This window comes from Peromyscus maniculatus, chromosome 3, assembly GCF_049852395.1.
Source record: "Peromyscus maniculatus bairdii isolate BWxNUB_F1_BW_parent chromosome 3, HU_Pman_BW_mat_3.1, whole genome shotgun sequence".
Classification (NCBI taxonomy): Eukaryota; Metazoa; Chordata; class Mammalia; order Rodentia; family Cricetidae; genus Peromyscus; species Peromyscus maniculatus.
This window is the reverse complement of record NC_134854.1, coordinates 25260714-25286953: the sequence shown is the minus strand read 5'-3', so window position 1 is coordinate 25286953 and position 26240 is coordinate 25260714. Positions and strand designations below refer to the sequence as shown.

Here is a 26240-nt window from a genome sequence, read left to right as displayed (position 1 = left end):
AGGTTTCAAAGCCCTGCTCATTAAATACCAGCCTATAGTTTTAATATCAGGCACTTCTTTAGGGCCCATAACCACTCTTTACCCCATCGATTGTAGTGTATCACATGAAGCAGTATGCTTACTATGTCTTGTTTAATTAGATTAGCAGAATAAAAACACTATTAAATGCAAAATTTTTGTTTATTGTTACAGGAAATCAGGGGCATTTAATAACCTTTCAATTTGAGGCTAGAAAGATTAAATGTGCTGCTCCTGCAGGGGACATAGGTTCAGTTCCTAGTACTCATGTCACATGACTCACAATCACCTGTAACTCCAGTTCCAGGGAATTTGCTGTGGTCTTCTGGCCTCTGTGGGCACTGCAACTGTGTGCAGGCACACACACAGGTATACATATATAAAATAAGTAAAATTTAAAAACTGAAGTATACACGTTTGTTGTTGTTGTTGTTGCAGAGAAACAGTGTATTTCAGTAAAAACCTTTCAAACATAAGTTTATTTCATTAGGGTAAAATTCAGAGGGAAAGGGAAATGAAATGTGGTTCAAAGACAAAATTATATGATATAAATATTCCACACTTCTCTACATGTATTTCGTATGGTTTATGGTAGGAGTGAAGTCTTTGTGATATGTAGAATTCTGTGGATACATTCCAAATTCATGAAGGGAGTGAGAAGACAGGCAATAGAATAGGAAACGTTTTTATAAATTGTATATTTGTTAAGATGTTCATATCCAGAATAAAAAAAAGCTATAGCTCAGATATGAAAGGTAACCCAATTTAAAAACAACAACAACAACAACTTGTATGGTAGTTTGAATGTAATTGGCCCCATAATCTTATAGGGAGTGGCATCCTTAGAAGGTGTGGCTTTGTTGGAGTGGGTGTGGCTTTGTTGGAGGAAGTGTGTCACTGTGGGGGTGGGTTTGAGGTTTCCTATGCTCAGGATACCAGTGTCTCAGTCGACTTCCTGTTGCCTGCAAGATGTAGGACTCCCAGCTACCTCTCTAGCACCACGTTTGCCTCTGCACCGCCCTGCTCCCCACCATGATGATAACGGACTGAGCCTCTGAAACTGTAAATGAGCCACCTCAATTAAATGTTTTTGTTTATGAGTTGCCATGTTCATGGTGTCTCTTCCCAGCAATAAAAACCCTAAGACACCTTATTAATAGATACTTTTATAAAGTAGACATATCGATGATGAGCCAACATACAGAAGGGTGTTGGAGCATAGTGGTCACCAGGGGATTCAGATCAAATCTGAAGTGGTACTTGGAGGACAGGAAATTCTGAGGTCTGGTGGTTGTGCAGAGGATTTGGACCCTTACACCCTGGGATGGAGAAGGTTCCCCTACTTTGTGGAAATGTTTAGTAGTTCCTCTAATTTGTGACCATATAATTACAGCATGATATGTACACTCCTGATATGTAACCAGGAGAAATGAAAACTTACACCCACACAAAACATCTACATCAATGTTCACAGCAGCATTGTTCATGACAGTGTGGACAATCCAAATGTTCATCAGTGATAGATGGGTAAATGGTGTGTCTGTATGACGGAATATTACTCGTTCGTAAAAGAATGAAACACTGCTGTCAAAACAAATGGACTGATCATGTTATGCTAAATGAAGGAAGTCAGATGAAGACAAGTACATGTTGTATGATTCCACTTGGAAAAGTTGTCCAAAATAGGCAAATCTGTAGAGGCAGAAATTAGACTAAAGGTCTCAGAGTTGATGGGTACACACACACACACACACACACACACACACACACACCACATACACTCACACACACACACTTATGGGACAGGGGTGTGTTGGTGGCTAGGCCATCCACATACATTTCCTTTTTCAGGTAATCAATATGTTCTGTGGCTGACTGCTGATGTTTGTAGCTCTATAAACACAATAAAACTCATGGACTTGTATAGTCTAAGTGGGTACGGTATATATTATGCAAGTTATATCTCAAACTGCTTAAAGAAATAAAGTAATAGTTTTATCTTTAAAATAAAATGTTTATAAAAGCCCAAATGACATACACCATGTCATCTAAATGAACTGGTGACGGACTGTTCAGATGTTACTTGAAAAGTCTAAAGTACGCGCCATAGTTCTGTGGTCTGAAGTGGTTACTTTCAATGTTTGCACAGCATTTCATTGAGGAGGCAGAAGGTGTTGCCCTTTCTTCTTCTCTGTAAGCATTTGTGCATTTTAATGTTTTAAATAGTGATACTGTTTTGTTTTTTTTAAATCATTTTATCATGACAATGATTAGAGCTCTTGCTTGCAAGAGCTCTACTTTACTCATAGGAGTTAGTAGCTTGCCAAAATTTTACCTGCTTATTTTGTAATGATAGAAACACCCACCGCATGGAGCTGAAGCTTCCGGAAGACCCACTTGTTCTTCTCTTGCTCCTTCACTTGACTTGGTGACATCAGGGCTACCTAGCTCAGAGCATCTGTTTTATGAATCCCATGGTAGTATAAGTAGCAATGTTTTTTCTTTTTTTGTCATTTTTAAGACAAATATTTTCATGTAGTCTGTTCTTTCACTGTTTCTTTTAGTTACTTTACATCTAACTTTCATCCTGTGCACAGTGAGCTATGATGATTTGTTTCTGAATATACTATGTAGAAATTTTTAGTGTTTATAACTTTATGGATTTCCCTGGTCCAGAATCAGCTTTGAATATGAATCGGGTTGGCCTTTTGCAGGTAGAATAGTAAGGTTCTAAATCTTACAGAGCATTCATGTAGATAACGGGTTGTATGTATTCATTTTGTGTTTGTTTACACACATACGCATGCACGTGCGTGCGTGCGTGTGTGTGTGTGTGTGTGTGTGTGTGTGTGTGTGTGTGTGCACACACACACAGGCACAGTCGATTACAGTTGGAAGTACAGTATGTGTCTTTTGGATCTTCGTTATTTTTCTTCATAACCAAGTCTTTAGTTTTCTTGAACAGTGATGTTTTAACTGTGGAAAATGCTTGTAACTTATGATCGGCTTATAATATGTCATTGTAAAAATGAATCTTATTTTGAATTATTATTAACAAAAGATTTCCCTTTGGACGCCTTGAAAAATGGGTATCCCCTTTAAGAGGTTTTTAAAATCTGGGCTTTCCAGGTCTGAATTAAAAGAGGTTTTGAGCGCCTGGAAGGTGTGGGCAAAGTGGTTTGGAGTGTTTTCTGTCTAGACTTGATAGTCTTTCTTTAAATAGTTTGTATGGAAAATTCCAGGTATTTTCTTTGCTTTTAAAGTAGACCTAACACGTATTTGGTAGCACTTAAAATAAATGTTTTAGACAGCTACAATTTACTTATAGGAGAACGGGAAAATGCTACATCTTCTGCCCAGTTCAATACCCAAGGGCCCATCCCATCGTTGACATGTTGGCCAGAAGAGAAAGGGAATGTTCTCTCTTGAAAGCATGTTGTCCTACTTTAATTTCCTTTCCATATCATGCACACTGAGAGTAATTAACAGGCACTCACTAGACTTCTTTAAGGCAGCCGCATCTGGGAAGTGCTCTCTCTGTCTCAGAAAGGGTTTGGTCAGTGGAGAAGAAAATCAAAGCTGACGTTTATGGGTGGAGTCAGGAGGCAGGATCAGCCAGTTCTCTGACAGCATCTTACTTCTGGGGCCCTGCAGAGAGTTAGTGAAGTGAAAACTGACTTCTTTTTATTTCTTTAACCTTGCCATTCTCCCTAAACACTCAGAGAAAGGCAATTCCATCACATCTCATGATTCGCCAGGCTTTGGCAGGAAGATGAGCAGCTCATGGACATCTCCCGTTGTTGAGTTTACATTGAGACAGCATTCTGTCCTTAATTAGTGAGAGCACACTGACTGTGAAAGACCTTTTCCTCCAAATGGTGATTTTTAACGCTTGAATGTACACGTGAGTGTCTTAAGCCCAAAGCCAGGCCCTGGCTACTCTGAATGGATGGCTTTATAAATTAAAGAGTAGCTCTAATGGAAGCCTTTATTTTTCCCTGTTCTAGTTTCTTTGTGAAGTATTTGTTTGTTTTACTTTTAAAGCATTAAAAATACAGTTTAAAACAGCATATAATGAAAAATTTCCTTCTGTTTTCTAGTCTATAGCCCCTCTTCCCTACAGGTTACTATGAACAGCATTTTAATGAACACTGCTTCTGTACATTATTTTTTTGCTTGTAAATCTCTTCCCTCCCTCCCTCCCTCCCCCTTTCCTTTCCTTTCCTTCTTTTCCTTTCCTTTGTGTGTGTGTTTTAGAGAAGTGGAACTTACTGTCTCATTGTTTTTCTTCCTGACAGTGTTTGGAAAGATGCTTTATATTATTACATGCACAGAGGCAACCCATTCAGTGCTTAGCTGTTTTTTTTTTTTTAAAGATTATTTTATATCACATATATGGGTATTTTGCCTTTATGTAAGGGCACCACATGAGTAGTGACCATGGAGTCCAGAGGAAGTCATCAGAAGCCTAGGACCTGGAGTTATAGTTGTTAACTGCCATATGGGTGCTGGGAACCCAACCTGAGTCCTCTCTAAGACATCTCTCCAGCTACAGCATCTAGCTTTTATATACATTTTGTCCTTACAAATGTAGGTGAGTGGATAGCTTTATTCACATTTGTAAATACTGAGTCATGTGTGCTATGGGCATGTAAATTTTAAGGAAATCCCAAATCACAAATGATAGGAACATGTTCCAAGAAGTGCAATGTGTTGTTAAGCAGTCTCATTGTTAGGTGCCTTGCACAAACTCAGATGGCTGTGACGTTACTGTGCAATTATAGTCTATGGGGCCACTGTTGTGCATGGTCTGCCATTGATGCAAGGCCATCATGTGACAGGCACATGCCTGTGTATGCTGCCAAAATTGCTTACTCTTACCCTCAATGTTCATTTTCCTAGCTTCTCCTCTCCTGTTTTCTGAAACTTGAAGATTTCCCCATTAGACACACAGACACTTGTGATTTCCTAGTTGTTTCAAGGGTGAATTACTTTAGTAATGAAACTGAATGTCTTTCCTTTTTGTTTTTAAACCATTTCCTTCCCTATGGACTCCAAACTACTTTTACTACTTACTTCTACTTGATAAGATGTGGTGTGCAGCTTTGATGGGTCGGAGCATTGAGAGGCTTGTGTCTTCCAGCTCCCGCTGCTAGGAGCTCTGGAGGTTATCTGTCCCCACCTCCCATTGGGTAAGAATGATCTGTGTGGCCCGATCTTTGATCATCTGCCGGAATGTGTCCAGCATTAAGGGGCTTAAAACCCCAAGAGCATTTCATTCATGTTGGCTTCAACTGATAGAGATTTCAAGGTCTATTACAAGAGTAGTTGAACAGATAGAGAGAGTGGGAGCAGCTGGCTTCCTTAAATAAACGACATTAGTGGAGCCATGAAATTCTTTCAGAACCAACTGTGAGTCGAGGGCTGGTGTATGTTTAATGAATCTCATTCAGTCAACTGAAGAACAAGAGAATATAATCACGCAGCACCCCTTGAGAGTACGTTAGTTATGCACTGAGACACGGTAGGAAAGTTATCCCTGAACCTAACGCCTTGAAGCAACTCTGATGTCTATTCTCTCACAGAATCCTGTGTGCAGGAGTCTGAGAGTGCTCAGCCTAGTTTTCCTGGCTCTGGTGTCTCCCACAAGACGTCAGTTTGAGCTGTAGTGCACTGAAGGCCCTGGCCGAGCCAGGGTGGCTGTCTGCTCAGTGACTCACCCATTGGCTGTTGGCAGAAGGTCCCAGTTCCTTGCCACATGGTTGTCTCTAGAGGGCTGTCCAAGGATTCTATTGTGGTGGCTGGCTTCTCCCAAAGGGAGCGATCCAAGAGAGAAAGCTCAATGGGAACCATATGTCTTTGTGACCTTGGAGATCATGCACTGTCACTTCTTCAATGTCCCCTTGGTCACACAGATGAGCTCTACTTAGGATGGAAGGGGACTCCTGTATCTACTAAATGCCAGGAACAGTGTGATCCTGGGGGTTTTCCTGGAGAATGGCCACTATTTCTTCAAAGTCTCACATTTCTCCTGCCTGGCAGACAAAAAACTCACTTTGCTCAAGACACATGTTTAATCTCAGTAGAGTCCAGATCTTTAGAGGGATCAGGAGCTGGTTAAACAGGTTTTGATAACTAGGAATTCATTAAAAATTTTCCTTTGTTGGGAGAAACTGTTGGAATTTGGCAATGTTCTTACTTAGAAATTACATTCTGTCCTGTGGATTTTTTGGCCTGAATTAATAGAAAATATATTTATCATCATGGCAGAGGGATAGATGATTAGTGCAATATTTTAGCTTTTAGTCAGAAAAAAATGTATAACATTTGTTGGTTCTCAAATTTGTGGCTGAGGTTCTGGAAAACCTGTATTGAAGGATTGTCAGCCCGGGAGTTGGAATCCATTGGGGAAATATGGACGTCCAACTGTGCTGGCTGGCCAGCTGTGGTTTTCCCTCAGACCTGCCGTTTTAGACTTTGTTGTGAGACTGGGCCGGAGCTGTGCAGACTATGGTTTCCAGATCCCTCTGCCATCTGGCTTCCTGTCACTCCCAGTAGGACAAGGCACCCCGTGAAGACTCAGAAGTAAAGGAAGGGGACAACAGAGAGTAGACCCAAGTGCTCTTTCAGCTCCTGTTTGCATCCAGCTCAGAGCTTCTTCAGGAGCCAGTGACATCTCGTCCCTCACTAAGGTGTGAAAGGCGCCACACTCGTGTTTCCTTCCCGCTTTGAATACCTAGCTCTTGCAATTCCATATCTTCCTTTGTGTTTCTTGAGCCTTGCAGCTGCTTCTAGCAGCACCTAGTATCTGTCAATCAGTGCCCCATTTTCACTTTTCAGTCCCCACACCCACGTGACCACTTTCCTCCATTAAATGTCTGTGTTTAAGATTGCCTGTCATGTGAGGTTTTGCTTTCCCACACACTGAAGCAGTATTGAGATTTCAGACACATCATCCCTGACAACTGCAGAGGCATGGTTGGTCAATGTTTCCTTTGTGTGTGTGTGTGTCTCCTGCAGCGGGCCTCCAGTCTCCTTCCGATGGCTCCAGAAATACAGGTATTCTGTGATGCTGGGTAGCTTTGTTAAACTATTTAATCCAGGAACTTAAAAAAAAAAGTCATCTCGCATCACCATGACCTGAGGGCCTGCTGCTGGGCGTCTTCCTTGTGCTGCAGTGGCCTCCAGCTCACCAGTGGGCAACTCCAGGCCAGACTCACTTCCTCTCTTCTTCTTTTATTTTCCCCGAGACACTTATCTCTACTTTGCCATCTGCTTAATTTCCCCCTTCTGTTTGCAAACCCTAATTCCCTCTTTTTCTTATTGCCCCCAGTTGGAATGATTGATAGTTTGTGTATATTAAAATTGGAAGCACTTGCTGAGAAGGTATATCTGCCGAATGACTTGTACTTTACATAAGGATAATGGCACAAGGAAGCATAATTATATCAACTCATGAATCAGATGAGTGCATTATAGACCCAAGGAAACAGCGCAATGTCATTAATGGTACTTCTGTTCTTCAGGTTAGTGGGTTGATGCAGCCTTTCTATGTCTACCAGAGGGGTTACCTGTGACTTTACTGTGTACTTACCTTTTTGCATGGTTTAAAAGACTCTATTTTAGGCTCCCACAGGTGTGGCATACACACATGAGCATCTGGAAACCCATGTAGCTGGCTGCACACTTGTACATCTACACACATGTAATACACATTTGCACACATGTGAATATGCACCATGCACATGCCATACACATGCAAAAAATATAGTTTGTGGCATTGGTTGATTACTTACTAGAAAATGCAGATGGGTTCCTAAATTAATTGCTTATTTTTTGCTAATATGTATATTAACTTTCACTTGGCTAAAATTTTGAAAAGTTCCTTATCTTTGTTTAGGTTGATACACTATCAAGGAAAATATAAGTTCTTTTAAATGAAGCAACTAACCGCTTTCCCTGGGACTGATGTCTTAGTGTGGTATGTTTATTTTTGATGGACCAGTATGGTCATTACTGAACTCCAGTTCACCTTAGGGTTCACTCTGTGCCGCACAGTTAGGGGTTTGGAAAATGCACGGCGTGCCTCTCCCGTTGCAGTCAACAGACTAGTTCAAGTGCCCTGGCAGTTCTTGGTGCTCCGTCCCTTCCTCATCCCTCACTCCTGCCCCTGAGCCCCTGCTGACAGCTGCCTTTCTCTTGTCTCTGTAGCTTTCCCTTTTCTAGAATGTTACACACTGTATATTTGAATATTATGGTATGTAGTCCTTTCAGACTAGCTTATTTCACCTAGTGAAAAGCATTTAAGTCCCCTCCATGTCTCTTTGTGGCTTGGTAGCTAACTAGATTTTAAAAATAGAATCTCTAAGTGACATTCTTTTGTCTCCATGTTCCACAGTTCATTTATCCGCTCACCTATGGATTGACATCTTGGTGGCTTCCAGGTTTGGGCAGTCATGAATGAAGTGGCTATCAACATTCTTTTATAGGGTCGTGTGTGGACATGAGTTTTGGATTGATGTTCTAGGGTTAAGGCGGAAGTGGAATTTGGAAAGGAGCATCAGTTTTTGTCTCTTCAGCTGTGAGAACGACCTGGCTGGTTGGACAAGTCTAGCAGTGAGTCTACAGTGTAGTATCAGAAGGTAGCATGGGAAAGGAAGTATTTTTTGGAGCAAACTGCCTGTTTTCAGATGAGAAGTACAATTTCCAATGCTGTAAAAGGGCTTTTTGATCTAGTCAGAGCCATGGGCAGATAGCGACTTACTTGCTAGCCACCCTTAAGCCTAATTAAGTTATTAACTAATCAGATATTTGTGTATAAGCTGAGAATTAGAGTTGAGACACATGCTGATTATCTGATATAAATCAGCATAAACGCTTACCTGCTTCCTAATCTTACATGAGTCATTTACTTCATAGTGAGAGCTGTACGCGTATTTCACATGCATATCTGGAGTATGACCACATCTTTGGGATGCTAATGTGGCTCTTGCTTGCTGTGGAGCAGGCAAAAGGGCATTCATTCTTCATGATTTTCCGTGGCCATTAGTAATTCTGCCAAGGGGTTTGACATCCTGGGACTTTGCCAACCTTTCTTCAGAGAGGTTGACTCATGTTGAGAGATCCTTGGAGTTCCTGTGGTCTGTTAAATCTTCTGGTTTGTTGCCTGTGGTTTGAGCCAGGACGTGTACATTCTCAACAGAAAACTCAACGTGGAGTGGCATAACTCTTGTAAAACTACTTCAGCTTTTTGTATGTGAGAGAATCGCAAGCCCCTCTTGCTGCCTGGGAATCCTGAAAGCACAGGTTAGCCCATCTCTTTAGAACTCTTAGAGTTAGTTCTCAGGGGAAAGGGCTTTGCAACCGCTAGACATAGTTACTGGTCTATTACACTGGAAGAAGGCAAACAAAGTGCGCCAACTTGAAAACCAAATGCTTACCCCTTTCTTCCAGGGCCTCCATTTGGTTCCTTCAGAGGGCTAACTCATTTTGAATGGGAAAGCGTTTGAGCGGCAATGGAGGAGTTTTAAAATTATTATCCAATGTTCCATCACAAGTCTGACCTTATTATTTTGGCATCTGAAGCTCAATCTGTCATATACAGTGGCCTAGAATCTTGCTGAACCTAAGATGAAGCAAATAAGTTCCCATTCTAGTTTGTGGAGGGCTCTGAGCTTCTTGAGCTGCTCCTGACAGTTCCTGGGAGCATCCTGGTGTTGAGTGCTGTCTGTGGCTGAGGGACAGTGAGTAGCAGTGAGGCACAACTTTCTACATCTTTGTACTTGCTCAAAGTCATAAACAGGAAGTGTTCTTATAACACAACTAGAAATAGTTGGGAAAGTCTATTTTGTAGACAAAGACTGGCTAACAATGTTAGAATTTCATTGCTCTTGGAGCATTAAGCCTCCTGTTGACATCAACCAGGTCATGCCATACAGAAAGAGGTATTTCAAATTGTTTTCTAAGAAATTTACTGATAAAAATTGATGCCATAAACATTTGGTTATTAGAGATTGCTGCCTCTTGCTTACTTAACTTCATCTTGTAGAATGCAGAGACTATCGTAGTTTTACATGTTGACAGAGCTTATTCAACAGTCTGGATCATTAGCTATGATTAAGACTTTGGTTGCAACTTTGTTTATTTTTGTTTTCTTGCTCCAAGTCCTCCCCTCCCCCCTGTTTTTTTCAGATACTCTCAGTGAAATTTGTTAATTCAATCTTTTTTTTTTTACATTTTTGTTTTCCTTACATAAACTTCAGTAAGGGTGCTAGGAACCTAAGCTACAATAAAGGGCTTAAAGTGATATGACATGTGATAGCTAATTTGAATATCTTTACTTCTCTTAGAGCAGCGATGGCAGAGATGTTCTGGATCCATGTCATTGGTCATTCTTTTAGACGATCTACACCTGTGCTGTCTAACAGTGTAGCCCTTCTATGGTTCTTACTGCCCAGTCTAGGAGAGGTGGCTCCTGGTCTGAAGAACTCAACTTTTCATCTCCGTTCATTTAGGGAACCACGTGCAGCCAGTGGCTGCTTCATCCAACAGCAGAGCTCTGGGGAGTCATTTCCTTTCTCAAGAACGTATTGTCTCTCTAGTTACTTCATGCTAAGACTATTGCTGAATGTTTCATTTTTTACCACAAATAAGAATACCCGGAGCTCCTGCTACACTGTAAGAAAACTAGGGCACACAGAACATAAGAAGGTTGGCCAGGCGGTAGAGCCAGTGTATGTCTTTGCTTTTGTTTTGTGACAGAGTCTAGTTTTATTCTTCCAATGACAGGATCACTTATTAGCCACCATTAATTTATGCTTTTCTAATATTTTATGATTAGATTACAGTTTCCTGCTACTTTCATCACCCTAAAATGAAATGCCAGATCCTATGTCATTCCCTCCACTCCCTCCACTGGCAACTGTTTCCTTCATTTTTGGCTCTAAAGATTTCCTGGAGTTCACATAAATGACATCAGATTTTGCCTTGGCTTCTCCAGGCTGGTGTCGCATAATACTCTATCCTAGTGTCTTAGAAACATTGTGTATTTACTAGTAATAGTTCTTGAGGCCGGAGGTCTGAGATGGGGACATCAGTCTAGTCAAGGTCCAGTGAGGGTGCTCTTCTAAGCTGCAGAACTCCTGACTTCCTACAGTGACCTGATAGAAGGGATGCTTTGCTCTCTGTCCATCTAATAAATGCACCAATGTCACTCATGAGGGTTCTTCTCTCATGATTTAGTTACTTTCCAAAGGCCCCATTTCCGACTACCATCCCACCAGGGATTAGACTGAAATGTAACATATTTCGAAATCTGTGCCATAAACTTTCAGACCATAGCATTCACTAAATGGGTTTTTATATGAGGTTGTATTCATGTACCATAATTTCAAGGTTCATGTATGCCATTGCATATATCAGTCCTTCATTCTTTTAGATAGCTTACTAATACTCTTTGTATGGATATTCCATATTTTGTTCATTTATTACTTGATGGATATTTAAGTTGTCACCCTTTTCATGCTCTTAAGAATTGCTGCTATAGCTTCCTCCTGCAGCAGATGAGAATGAATATAGAAGCACACAGCCTGACATTATGCAGAAAGTGAGACACTCAGCCCCAAATGAGGTGTCTCCATCAAACCCCTCTCCTCAGAGCTCAGGGAACTCTACAGAATGGGAGGCAGAAAGAGTGTAAGAAGCAGAGGGGATGGAGGCCACCAGGAGAACAAGGCCCTCAGAATCCGCATGATCAAAGCTGATATGAACTCACAGAGACTGAGGCAGCATGCACAGGGCCTGCATGGGTCTGCACCAGGTCCTCTGCAGACATATTAAGGCTTCCAGTTTAGCGATTTTTTAAATAAAATTCCTGAGCATATGAATGAGTGGGTCTCTGATTCTTGTGCCTTCTCTTTGGCTCTTTTTCTTCTGTTTGTCTTGTCCAACTCAGATGTGATAGTTTTTCTTTTATCTTACTTTGTTATATTTTATTATTATCCCTTATAAGCCTATGTTTTCTTTTTTATTATTATTATGAGATTTTTCTATTCATTTTACATACCAACCACAAATTACCCTGTCCTCCCTCCTCTCGCTCCCAGTCTTCCCACCCAACCCACCTCCCATTCCCACCTCCTCCAATTCAAGGTCTCCCATGGGGAGTCGGCAGAGCCTGGTACATTCAGTTGAGGCAGGTCCAAGCCCCTCTTCCCTGCACCAAGGCTGCGCAAAGTGTCCCACCATAGGCACTGGGCTCCAAAAAGCTGGCTCATGCACCAGGGATGGGTCTCATTCCCACTGCCTGGGGGTCCCCTAAACAGTTCAAGCTAAACAACTGTCCTGCCTATTCAGAGGGCCTAGTCCAGTACCATGGTGGCTTCTTAGCTATTGGTCCACAGTTCATGCGCTTCCACTAGTTTAAGCCTGTGTTTTCTTTTTCTTTTCTTTTATTTTACAATACAATTCAGTTCTACATATCAGCCACGGATTCCCTTGTTCTCCCACCTCCCGCCCCTCTCCCCTTCCCCCAGCCCACCCTCCCATTCCCACCTCCTCCAGGGCAAAGCCTACCCTGAGGACTGCGATCAACCTGGTAGACTCAGTCCAGGCAGATCCAGTCCCCTCCTCCCAGGCCAAGCCTAGTGACCCTGCATAAGCCCCAGGTTTCATACAGCCAACTTATGCAATGAGCACAGGACTGGGTCCCACTGCCTGGATGCTTCCCAAACAGATCAAGCCAATCAACTGTCTCACCCATTCAGAGGGCCTGATCCAGTTGGGGGCCCCTCAGCCATTGGTTCATAGTTTGGCTATTTGTCCCTGTGCCTTATCCAACCTTGGTTTCAGCAATTCTTGCTCATATAAACCCTCCTCTTTTGTGCTAATTAGACTCCTGGAGCTCTACCCGGGGCCTAGCTGTGGATCTCTGCATCCAGATCCCTCAGTTATTAGATGGAGTTTCTAGCACGACAATTAGGGTGTTTGGCCATCCCATCACCAGACTAGGTCACTTTGGGCTGTCTCTCGACCATTGCCAGCAGTCTATTGTGGGGGCATCTTTGTGGATTTCTGTGGGCCTCTCTAGCACTTTGCTTCTTCCTATCCTCATGTGGTCTTCATTTACCATGGTCTCCTATTCCTTGTTCTCCCTCTCTGTTCTTGATCCAGCTGGGATCTCCCGCTCCCCCAAGCTCTCTTTCCCTCGACCCTCGCCCTTCATTACCCCCACTCATGTCCATACTACTCAGCAGAGAAAAACAATGATATCATGAGGTTTGCAGGCAAATGGATGGATCTAGAAAAAATCATCCTGAGTGAGGTAACCCAGACTCAGAAAGACAAACATGGTATGTACTCACTCATAGGAGAATACTAGATGTGGAACAAGGATGAGTGGACTGCTACTCACATCACCAGGGAGTCTACCTGGAAAACAGGACCCCAAGAAAGACACGGGGATCACCCAATGATGGAGAAATGGATGATATCTACATGAAAAGCCTGTTTTCTAATGAGAGACAGAAAGGGAGTGGATCTAGACAGGAGGGCAGGTGGGGAGGAACTGAGCAGGAGAGGGTGGGGAAACAGTAATCAGGATATAGTATGTGAGAAAATAAAATATTTTCAATAAAGGAAAAAGAATTGCTGCTGTAAACATACCCATATAGGTATTTATGGTGATTACAGTTTTATTTTGCTTAGTGTAGTATTGTATGTGAGTCTTTAGTATTTCTGAGTCAGGGGTATGTTCTCTCTCATGCATGTTCCCAATCTAACAGTCTTGTCTAAGTAGCTTTGCCTGTCCTAGAACCTGCAATGTTGGGCATGCTGGCCTCAAAGTCTTGGTGATCCTTGAGTGCTGGTTATAGAAGTATGCCACCATACCTAGCCAGAGGTACTTTGATTCTGGTAAATGTGACTGTACCTTCTTTCCTTATGGAGACTCCTGTTCAGTGACAGATCAGGGGTAAAGCAAACTATAGATTTAAGAGAAGAAAAAAAATCAATGGATAATTGAAGAGTATCAGTATCTCTCCATTAGTTCTGGTTACATTTTGTGCTTTTAACAATCAACACTTCTGGATTTGTACAGCCACTGTTCAACATTGGTAGTTTAAGGAACTACACGACTACTTTCCTTGTGTATTTCTTCATCTTTATGTTTGCTGTAGGTGCTGTTTGGATAAGTGACATCCTCACTGTGACACAGACATCAGGAGTCTGTAGGGAGACTATCAGTTGAAATAACCAACTGCACCTTTGCATAAGATTCATGAAATATGGAGGGAAATTGATGAGCTCAAAGCAGGATGAAAAGCCCTGTTAGCTCCTGCCATTTCCCTGTGCCTAGCTCTGCCCTGCCCTGGGGATCAGGCCAAGTGCCTCCTGCAGGTCTCCCTGCCACTCTAAGGCCGCCTAGCTTCTGTCTGGTCAACAAATGGCCATTTGTTGCTGAAATAACAGAAATAGGAAACTGCTTTTAGAAATAGCTTAATAATTCCTTGTGTATTTCCATAAATGATTTTATTAAAACAAGGATATGATAAACTTAGCCCTATAAGAACATGACCCCAAATTGTAATCCAGTTAGCTAAAAAGGGGGAAAAAACCCTATATACTTGGATATTTTGATTTACCCTATCTTATCAGGGTTCATTAGTTATACAAACAGTGAAATGAAGCAGAAATGAAGAAAAGTGGCCTGTAATGGAGCAGAGGGCTGTGGGAAAGTTCAGACGGGGCCCAGCTATCTGAGGCCCTAAGAGGGGTACAATCTGGAGATGAGGATGTGGCGTGTGTGTGTGTGTGTGTGTGTGTACATGTGTATTTGTATATATCTATATGTATATTTGTGTATAAATCTTTTATATTTATTTTTAATGGTGAAAACAAAAAATTATTAACTTGGAGTCTAAAAAGGAAATTCTTATGAAATGGATAAGGACTGAACTTAGAATTTCATAGTGAGAAATCTTTCGAGTCAGGACTAGAATGATAAGATACACATACAATTTCAAGAGGGACATTACTGGATTGACATATGTGACCACATGCTGACTGTCCCACAGCGGACATTTATAGACTACAGAGATGGGGAAACAAGCGGCCATTTATTCCAAGAAGCTAGAGGCTTTGTCCAGGAAGCTGAAGAGGGACTACTGGTGTAGCGCCAGTCTGAGGCTGAAGGATGCTAGAGAGATGCTGGTACAAATCCACATAGGAAGGCGGAACAATCTGGGATGTATTGTCTGTGAGTGGTGACAGCTAGAAAAGGCACCTGCTCAGAAGACATGGACCACGTGCACGTGTACAGGTTTTCCTGTTTTTTCACTTTTCATCTGTCCAGGTTCCGGCCCACTGGCTCATGCCACACATGTTCTAGGTGTGTATTTGCCTCTCTCTGCTCATCCAGGTGCCATGTGTCTCTGGAAACAGCCTCACAGACATATCAAAAGTGCACTTTACCCTTATCTCTCAGCCCAGTCAGGTTGGCAACCAAGATTAACTACTACAGAAACTAATGGCATAAATAATATAGGTTCTTGGTCTGTTTAGGTAGAGATAATATTTGTAAATTATTCTGCAATGAAGGATTGATGCATAACCATTGCAGACAACTTTTTGAATATGGGGAAAGAAAGAATAATATCATGTTGGCTGGGAGCAGAGATTTTAGCATCAGACCTTGGTGTCAACTACCTTCCCTCTCGAGCCTCAGTTTCTCCTTTTGCAAAAACAGGATCAACAATTGTGACTGCCTCTTAGTATGACCATGAAGAATCGATTTGTTAATATACAGAAGAAATATCAGTACCTGGTACCTGATAATGCCTAGCAAATGGTAACTTATATCTCTAGTACTATGGTACAGGCAATGGAAAGTTAAAAGAAAATTTCATGTGTCCAAATTCTTACACGTTAATGGGTAAACAGCATGTACTAGTATATATGTACAACATCAGCAAAGTGCAGTACAAGGTGCATATTTTCTAAAAAAAAAATCATCCTTGCTAAATTTTGGTTGAGAAAGATTACCTGGGCCTTCGCTGTTCTTTTAGAAGAATGCTGAGTAGGGCCATGTAGAGCACAGGTCCAGGGGACAACTTTCACTGATGGCTAATGTAGATTGTGTTCCCTGGAACTGTGAAGCACACAGCCACACATGGAAGTCTGAGTCCTGAATTAAACTCTGTCATGCTCTTAGAACTTCTTTAGAATGTATGCTGGTCTTATTGATGAAATTGGACCTTTTACTGGACAAGATCCTGCACTCCTAGTTTTCAGATAATCTGTATTTAACTGAGTGCCTGTATCCAGTGGTGTTCCCTGAACTTCCACTGTTCACACCCAGGCTATTGTGACATATCTTATCAGCATGAGTCACCTAGTGACTAGTTGGAAGGATTTCTCACCCTCCTGAAAATCTTTCACATTTAAGCCTGGCTTTTGTTAACTACAGCCACAGTTGCTGGCAGTGATAAGTGATCCTCCTGCTGTCTCCTGAAGGTCTGGGAGCTTATGAATGTGTTGATGCTGGAGCTTAGGAGGCTGCTCCAGTGCAGTTTCCAGCAAGGCTGGCTGTTCGGCCAGCTGCTCCAGGCAGTTTCCAGCAACTCCAACCAGTTCTGAGGTCCAGAGACAGAATTCCATCCCCTGTGTGCCCGAAAGACTAAATGTGCTGCTTGCTGGGCTCCCTGGCAGGAATCTGAGAGCAACTCAAGAAGTAAAAACAATATTGGATTTCAACACAAGGCCAAGAAAATTGACACTATCCTCACAAGGCCACTTCCTTTGGGGGAAAACGTTTATAAAGTATATTATTTGCTTTAACTGAAAGCTCTAGGTACTCAGAAGAATAGATTTGGCTTGTGTGTCTTAACTTTGAGGTGAAAAAGAACTGTAATGTCATGTTGGGGTGATTGTAACTTGTATGTGCTGCATATGTAAGTTATGATTTTGTAAATTAGATGCTAATTGTTTGTGCCCACAGCTATTTCCCCATGTTTGTTGGTTAGAAATAGAGGTGTGGAGCAAGTCTGATGATTTTCATCACAGGCATTTGGGATTGATACAGCTTATCTTGAGTTCCCTATTTTACTGTGATGAAGCCAAAGCTTGTGAAACTAACTGGGAAATCAGTCTAGGTGGGAAGACATGATCCAGTGCCTTAGTAGTGTAGAATGGAATTCTCAAAAGTAAAGAAAAGTGAAAAACAAATGTAAGTCCTGCTTTACTCTCATGTTTCTGTCCTGAGCCATGTGTTTGGAGAAGGTAGACTTGCTCAGGGAGTTTAGAATAGTCTCCTCTTTGGTTGGGTTGGGTTCCACTTCTTTGCATGTGTGAGAGAATGCTTATGAAGTGCTTGTTACTTACCAGAGGAAGGACCTTTGGCGGTTAAGCTCTCTGTGATGCTCTCTCCAAATCAGTAAATCCCATTCACTCCTCCAGAAGGTCAGAGATGTGGAAAGCTAACAATGGGACTCTCACCAACACTTGGCACACAGTGGTGCCAAACAACCATGAGCTGGTAGGATTACCTGTTCAAAATTGCCTTTTTTATAAAATCCATATACAAGGGAAGAATTACCTGTAGAAAGGTGTAAGTAGTCGTCAACTTGTAGCCTTGCTTATATCTAGACTACTAAAAGGGGCTGGGAATCTTAGCACATACCCGTACCCCAGCCACTCTGAAAGTCTGAGGATAGAAAGCTTGGGCACAGTAGTGAGACCCGTGTCTCTGACAAACAAAGTGAAAGAATATGAAAATGGCAGCAGCTTATTTTGGTAGAGATAATCATGGGTCTGAATCTGAGTTCTGCTTTCCAGGTATGGCTGACATGCTAAGTATTCAGTTTGCACATGTGTAGAGGTAAGACTGTAGATCTCAGTGTGAAGGTGGGGGAAGGGAATGGAAGTCTGTTCTTTTGTCACACAGGTCACTTTAATCCCTTTCTACTGAGTGTAATGTGACACACACTCTGAAGTGTTTAGAAGCTGGATGGAAACACACACACACACATACACACACACACACACACACACACACACACACACACACACACACACGTTCTGCTTCCTACCTAAAGCTCTTTCTAACTCTCATTACCTCTCCCTATATGAACAGCAACACCATTTCTTGCATATTTTCTCAAATTGCTTAGCATCATTACTTGGCATTCCTTTCATTTCTGTAGGCGAGTACTTCCTGAGAAGAAAGCAGTGCTTTTGGTTACTCTGTCCACCTCTTCCTCACCGAGGTCTGGAGTCTTCCAGGAGGAAACTTCTGACACTGCTGCAGGGCTCTCCTGCCGGTGTGTTCAGAATCCTGCTTTAGTATTAATCCCTTTTTATTAAGGGTGTCTGTTTTTGATCTCTGCAGAGCAGCGGTATTTCCCTTGTTTCCATATTTTCGGATTCAGTTCCTGGGCATTGAAGTATTATTAACCAAATCTGTGCTTAAAGCCTTTGGTCATATTCTTCTATTTAGTGCTTCTTTCAAAATCCATTGTACCCTCCAGTCACTTTTAACTTTAATAAAACAAAACCAAATTTCCAGTCCGTCTTATGGTTCAAGAGCTCCTTGGTAATGCTTGCATTTTACAGTACTTTTCCTCTGCAGAGGAGAAATTGTTTTGTAGAAAGTATGTTTACTGTTATAGAGTCTGAAGCCAGTGAAAATTATTTATAATATCAACAAGAACCTTTTAGTAGCTAATATTTGCTAAGGCTAATGTTTACATTCTACTTTTCACATTTTATTTAAAAATTATTTTTTTGTAAAATAATGAGTTTCATTATAATATTTTAATATAAATAAGCCATCATTGTACTTTGCTCATACTTGCTACCTTCTGCTTAAAACCTTTCTAAATTGACTTTCCCCCTATTAACAGAATGTAAAAACCATTCACTCTACGTTTGCCATGCTCGGTGTGCAAGGTGCTGTCATGAGGTCTGGGGACAGAACGATGAACGGCACGGCCTTGGCTTTTGCCCTCCAAGAGTTCACAATGTAGTGGAAAGTGGGTTAAAAAATAATGTTCAAGAAAGTATCAAGGTCAAGAGAAATTTCTAAATTTTGCTAGCTCCAAAACTAATGAATATTAACAAACACTATTTGAGATATGAAAGATTGTTGAACTGGGTTATGATGAATGCATTTTCCCCATGATTGTTTTCATTTACAAGAATTATAATACTTTATTTCTCTACATTTTTAAATGTGTCATTGAAATCAAAGGGACTTAGTCATTTTCTCATAGCCATTTGATATCTACCATGCATGCAAAGCCCTGAAACACAGGTTTTAAATTTCTGTGCGCAGCAAATCAAGAGAAAGGACAAAAAGCATTTCTTCTGTAAAATGTAAGATTTCAGGTAGAGACGAGGCTCTCCTCCTGTGTTCCCATGTGTTTTCATCAGCAAATTTCCAGCTCCACATGCAGTAGCATGACGTGATGTAAGCTGCTACCATATACCCGGAGTTTATCCGATAGTGGTGATGCTTGGTCATTGCAGGAAGAATCTCCTTCTTCTTCTTCTTTTTTTTTTTTAAGGAGGTTTTATTTTGGGGTAATTTATAGCCAGTAAAGGGTTGGTTACAGGATCCGGGAGAGGTGGGGTACAGTCCAGTGTTCTCTGGAAGACTCTGCTCGGTCGTCTGCCATCCAGCATCCAGGATCACAAGGAACCAAGAGAGGGAGCAGATCCGGATATCGGTTCTTTTTTTTTTTTTAAATTTATTTATTTATTATGTATATGGTATTCTGTCAGCATGTTTGCCTACAAGCCAGAAGAGGGTACCAGAAGATGATTGTGAGCCACCATGTGGTTGCTGGGAATTGAACTCAGGACCTCTGGATGAGCAGCCAGTGCCCTTAACCACTGAGCCATCTCTCCAGCCCAGAATCTCCTTCTTAAAGGCAAAACAAACAACTTGTATCCCTTCAAGCCCCCCACAGCCCGTTCACATTCTGATGCTGCTGTGAAAGTTGTGCTCACACCCAGTGCAAAATGGTCTCCTTTTATATTTTTTTAAATTAAAGCAGGAAATATCTAATATCTATTAGCAACTCAGTATCTTTGTCTTTCTAAATATAATTTGGAAGCAAAAGCTAATCATTTGTTATCTTAAGAAGTTAGTGGCTTTTTAAAGTTATTTTATATTGGTTTTTAATTATTTTGTTAAGTCAGCAAACAATCTCATGGATTTCCTAGTGGCATTTTTGGATGTGTATTGTTATGCTTTGTTCTTGTTCCTCTCCCTCCTCACTGTCTTCCCTGTTCCCCTTTCTTCTTGCTGGTATTCCGCCGTCCTCCCGAGGCCACCTTTGGCTTTATGCCACTTGTATCTTTGACCATTCTTTTTCTCCACTCCTTTTAAAACCTTCCTTTCTCCTTTCTGCTTTCATGTTACACACACACACACACACACACACACACACACACACACACACACACACACACACACACACATGAGCCCTATATTCTGCACCTGAGAGAAACCTGATATCTGACTTTCTGAGCCTGGCTTTTGTTCTTTGTCATAGTTCTTTACTGCTAAATAAAGTTCCATCATGTATGTATATCATATTTTCTTTTTCATTCATCTGTTCATGGATATTTAGGCTGGCTCTGGATATTAGTTATTGTGAATAGTGTAGCAATAACATTGGTGTGCAAGAATCTATGAAAATACTGGTTTAGAGTCCTTTGGGCATATATGCAGGTGTGGTGTAGCTAACTGGGTCATATGGTCATTATATCGTTAGGGTTTTGAGAAACCTCTACACTGACCTCCATAGTGCTGTATCAATTTACTGATTCTCACTAACGGTCTAAATGTTCCGCTTTCCCCATCCTTCTCCCGAGCATTGTTGCCCTTTGTCCTCTTGGGAATAGCCATTTTGACTGTGGTGAGATGGAATCTCAAAGCAGTTTTCATTTGAAAGGGGCAAGAAGGACTGACTGTTAGGAAAGATGTAGGTAAAGCAAGAGCTAGGAGAATTTAATACATTTGATAATTACTATGATGACCACACATGATTTATGGCTGTTCTTTTTTCTTTCTTTTTTCCTTTTAAGACAGTCTCACTCTGTATCTTTAGCTTGCCTGGAACTCTCTATGTAGATCAGGTGGTTTTGAACTCACATAGATTTGCCTGCATCTGTCTCTTGCAGTGCTGGAATTAAAAGCTTGAGTCACCATGCTCAGCCAGTTTATGACCCTTAGCTTCTAATGTATATGACCTACATGATAATTCACCCAAGCCTATAGCAATGTGGAGGCTCTTCTCTGCTTATAGAATTAGTAGCAATCGGAAGAGCAAATCAGATAGAAGCAGTTCTGCTGCCAAGGTTTGAAGGTTTTCTTCTAAATCTCAGATCTTGGTCAGCTCAGCCCTACATTGGAACCTCGAAAGTTTTACTGGAGAAAAGAACTTGACATTCTGTTTTTCTTTCAAAGCGCAGGATTCAACTGTGGCAAGTAATGTCAACTGTATATCTGGAAGTCCTCTTTGCTTGTTCCTTTTAATTGACTGGTGCTGGCTCATCAATTTTTATGTACATAAAATTTAAGTGAGCCTAATTCTCATTTAATAAAAATAAAATTAGTTGGGCAGTGGTGGCACACGTCTTTAATCCTAGCACTTGGGAAGCAGAGGCAGGTGGATCTCTATGAGTTTGAGGCCAGCCTAGTCTACAGAGCAAGATCCAGGATAGACAGGACTACACAGAGAAACCCTTGTGGTGTGCTCTCTCTCTCTCTCTCTCTCTCTCTCTCTCTCTCTCTCTCTCTCTCTCTCTCTCTCTCTCTCTCTCTGCCTCTGCCCACCACCCCGTGTGTGTGTGTGTGTGTGTGTGTGTGTGTGTGTGTGTGTGTGTGTGTGGTGTGCGCGCACACCAGGCACATCTGGAAGGTCCATCTAAGGTAGAACATGCACACGTTGAGGATAAGGAAGCTCTTTTTATCTCCAGCTTTTGTATCCTATTGAATTAAAACCTCAACATTGTCAGATGTCAAGAAACCCTGAATCCTATCGTCTTTAAATGTGTTTACACACCTTTTCCTTAAGAGCTCAACGAAAGGCAGCAGACATGTTGAGAAGCAGACCGAGGACAGAGCAGGGGGGACTGTTAACCCCAGTCACAGTTTGAGCAATCCCAAGCGAGACACAAAGCACCGGCCGCACTTAGACAATGACATTGGAGTGAGGTGTGTTGGGGTCAGATGACGGGAGTGGGTGGGAAATGAGGGTTAGGTGTGATCACAATTCCACTGAATACATGAAGTAAAAATGCTAGAAAGTGCAGCTCAAATGGTGACAGGAGAAAAGCTTCTGAATAACGATGGGAAAGTCTTTCAGGTCGCAGGCTATCCTAGAAAGAAAAGTTAGGATTTCCAAAGTTATTTGATGGTATGTGCACATATGTAATAATTCCCATACTCACAGCTTTCAGCAGCATTGTAGAGCAGTCTTCCTTTGGGTCCCTGCCATCATCTGCTGTCCCTCATCCCTTCATCTGGGTGCTCCTCCTTTTCTTTTCCTCTGTCAGTTCTTAAGTGCTCCCTGGGTCCTTTTACCTCAGATTCCTGGCCCCGCTATTTCCTTTGCCCTGAATGGAACATTGCAGAGTTCATTTCTAGACTTGGTTCAAATGTGTTTTCTCCATGGAAAAGCATTGTCTCTAAGAATTCATGTCATAAACTCTGCTTTGGGAGGACTGAAGAGACAGACAAGAAAGAGCTGGACATGCCCTCTTGCGGGAGACTGAGACAGGAGGATCACTATGAGTTCAAGGCTAGCCTGGGTTACATATTGAGACCCCTGAGAGTAAAGGAGCATGAGAGAGTGTATGGGGTACTCGTGGGGAGTTGTGTTCAGATCAGCTGTGGAGGTGGTGCATATTCTCTGCTCTGGTTCTCTGAGAAATCACTTCATGAGCTTAATAGATAGGCTGGAGAAGGACGTGGACTCGCATGCTTCCCCGGCAAGGCAGGCTGCGTCTCATTTCCGGTGCTCACCATACTTGTGAGTGTATGAACGGCCCGAGAGTCAGTGGAACGAATCGCTAACTTTGATGCATTCTTTCCTGAACTTCTTTGATCACTGCTGTTGAAGAACATCTGTTTCTGTCTTGAGTATTGTTTGGTGTTGCACAAAATACAGTTTAGGAAATGTGATTTTAATTAATTAGAGGAAATGTCTTAGAAAGGAATGTTCTAGAAGTAATGAGAATAGCAAGCAAGCTTTGTCCATCTCTGAGTGGACTCCATGACTTGGCTTCAATGTTACAATATTTACTTTTCTGTTTTAGAGGATTTTCTTTAAAGCTGGGTCTAGCCTAATTGCCCTGTATATAGTCCAAGCACATGGAATACATTTTTTTTTTTTTTTTTTTTTTTTTTTTTTTTTTTTTTGGTTTTTCGAGACAAGGTTTCTCTGTGTAGCTTTGCGCCTTTCCTGGAGCTCACTTGGTAGCCCAGGCTGGCCTCGAACTCACAGAGATCCGCCTGGCTCTGCCTCCCGAGTGCTGGGATTAAAGGCGTGCGCCACCAACGCCCGGCTGGAATACATTTTTTATGTCAGTTCTTAATAATTTTTATTTGAAAATTTTAAAATACATGTAAAAGTTAAGGCAATTCTATTATCCAAATTCAGCTGTTACCAAAATTGCATATTATTTAGTATTTTTTTGCCAAACTATTTTTAAATCATAGTGAGAAATATCATTTTACTCTTGAGTGTCTTGAGTGTGCACACTTTTCTTGGGAGGACTTAGGTATGGGAAATGGAGCAGGACCTTGTGAATAGTATGCATGGATTTGCTGGGCCTCTGAGCTGCTTGGTCCCAGACTCAGAAGCACCTTCATAAAGGCACGTTACTTTATCTCATTTCAGTGGTATTGCTGTGCCTACCAAGTTATAATTCCCAGGTAATTGTGAATACCTTGTCAATATCCAAACTTGAAAAATCAGAAATGTAATCTTATACCATAAAATTCCTTCTTCCATGTGCTAGTTAGTGACTGGCATTCATATAGTCATAAAAATATGTAATCATCACCATTATCTAATTCCAGAACATTCTTACCATTCCTAAAAGATACCTATTCTCATGCCTTTTTGTTTTATCTTCTCCTCTAACTGGTGTAACTTTTGTGTCTTGATTTTGGTTGTTATGGATACCTGATTGGCCCGTTGTGACTGTATTCCTTCACACATACCATGTTTTGTTCTTTCATTCATCAGTTGGGGGACATTTGGGCTGTTTCTACTTGCTGGCTACTGTGAATATATTGTTGTGAACATTCATCAGTAACTTTGTGTTAACAAATGTTTTTATTTTTGGCATATATTAGAAAGATTGATCTTCTGGGACATTCTGAAACTGTATGTATAACTGCCAGTGGGACACTTTAAATCCAGTGTCAGAGAATTCTGTTTTTTTACATCCTTTCTGATGTCTGTTATCTGACTGATGTTATCCATCACACTGGAGGGGAAGTGTATATGGTCTAGACTGTCATTTCTGTAATGATCAGTGATTAAACACCTTTTTGTTTCGATATTTGATGTTGTATTTCTTATGTGGAGAACTACCTTTTCAAGCACTGGCTTCTCTCTCTGTCTCTGTCTCTGTCTCTCTGTCTCTCTCTCTCCCTTCCTTCCTTTCTCTTTCTGTCTTTCTGAGACAGGGTTTCTCTGTGTAGCTCTGGCTGTCCGAGAACTCACACTATAGACAGGCTGGCCTTGAACTCACAGAGAGCTGCCATCTATCCTCTGCCTCCTGAGTGCTGGGGTTAAAAGTGTGTGCCACCACACCTTGCTTAAACACTGGCTTATAACTAGGTTGTTTTATATTATTGACTTGTACTGTGTCATGGGTCACTGATTCTGGATGCTAGTCTTGCATCAGAGACACAAGTTACAAAAATTCCTCCCAGTCTTTGGCTTGTCTTTTCATTTTTTTTTTTTAAATGTGCTCTGAAGTGCTAACACTTAGGCTTTGATTGGGTCCAGATTTCTATTGTTTTATTTAGATCTTTTGCTTTTTTTTTTTTTTTTTTTTTTTTTTTAGATATAATTCATATCCAAGAAGCCATTACCAAATTTGGGATCTTGTACATCTGCACTTTTGTTTTATTCTGAGAACTTACTAGTTCTAGCCTTTACATTTAGGACAGTGATCCATTTTGAGTTAATCTTTGTATATGATGCAAGGGAAAGCTAGACTATTAAGAATAAAATTTGACTTCAGCTATAGGATGACCTAGACAGGTATTTTCTCTTTACCTCTATCTTGCCTTTGCACCCCTGTCCCAAATCCTCCATTCTTAACTAATAAAGACACAATCAACTGGTATTTGTGTAATTCGAAGTAGTAGAAATAGAATGTAAGGGAGGACAAAGTCTCCTTATAAATGTGATTATATTGAATTAAACGACTAAGTCACAGTGGACATCTGCCTTTGTGCCTTTCTTCCCCACTCTCTATTTCTCTGACAGTGAGACCTGGTCTGTCCCTGTGGAATTCCTTCCTGACCATTTGGTTTATAAATTGTCTTTGCCCAAAGAGTAGGTAGCTCAGAGATGGACACAGACAGAAAAAGGATAATGAGAAGTAACCATAACTGGTGTACAAGAAAACTGGCATAGACTGGAAATACAGATGCCTTACCACTCTAAATGGACATCTGTCTAATTATAAAGCCAACATGGAGAGAAGTGGGCTAAGAGGCAGAGATGCACTTTTGGCTGTCAGTCAGACATCTGGATCTGTCTGTGCCTGGAGCATAGACCACCACTGGACATTCTGGATCTGTGAGTCTGCACATTCCTGGTCAGGTCTGTTCCCGGAAGGGTTATGACTGTTAACACAAGGCTAGGAGCTTAGGATACATACACTGTTTTCTGTCTTCATGGATTTGACCTTCATTTGACCTTACTGTGTGAACTACACATGATTTTGTCAAACTCATCATTTCATAGAGACAAAAACTGGAGCCCAGTAGGCCATAGAATATGCCCTAAGTTGTGATTTCCTTATTGTTGGTATATTATGTGATTCATGTAGCCAACATGAATTTATGGCTTCATGAATGATGGAAGTTCTTAGTGTTAAAACAATGTTTTATTAATATGAAAAATGTCTTTAGTTGCAATTATAAAAAGTTTTACTTTGGTTTTTCTATGTTTTGAAGTATATATACATAA

General features: G+C 41.3%; 1 protein-coding gene and 1 long non-coding RNA gene across 4 annotated transcripts in view; one reads left to right on the top strand and one right to left on the bottom strand.

Annotated features, from left to right (window-relative positions):
* Positions 1-26240, top strand: part of Cdk14 (cyclin dependent kinase 14) — a 557745-nt gene that overhangs the window by 43308 nt on the left and 488197 nt on the right. The window lies entirely within an intron of this gene.
* Positions 13044-16325, bottom strand: LOC143272281 (uncharacterized). Its single transcript, XR_013049711.1, has 3 exons — positions 16057-16325; positions 13946-13997; positions 13044-13446 (listed from the first exon to the last, which is right to left on the bottom strand). It is a non-coding gene; the product is annotated as an uncharacterized LOC143272281 (long non-coding RNA).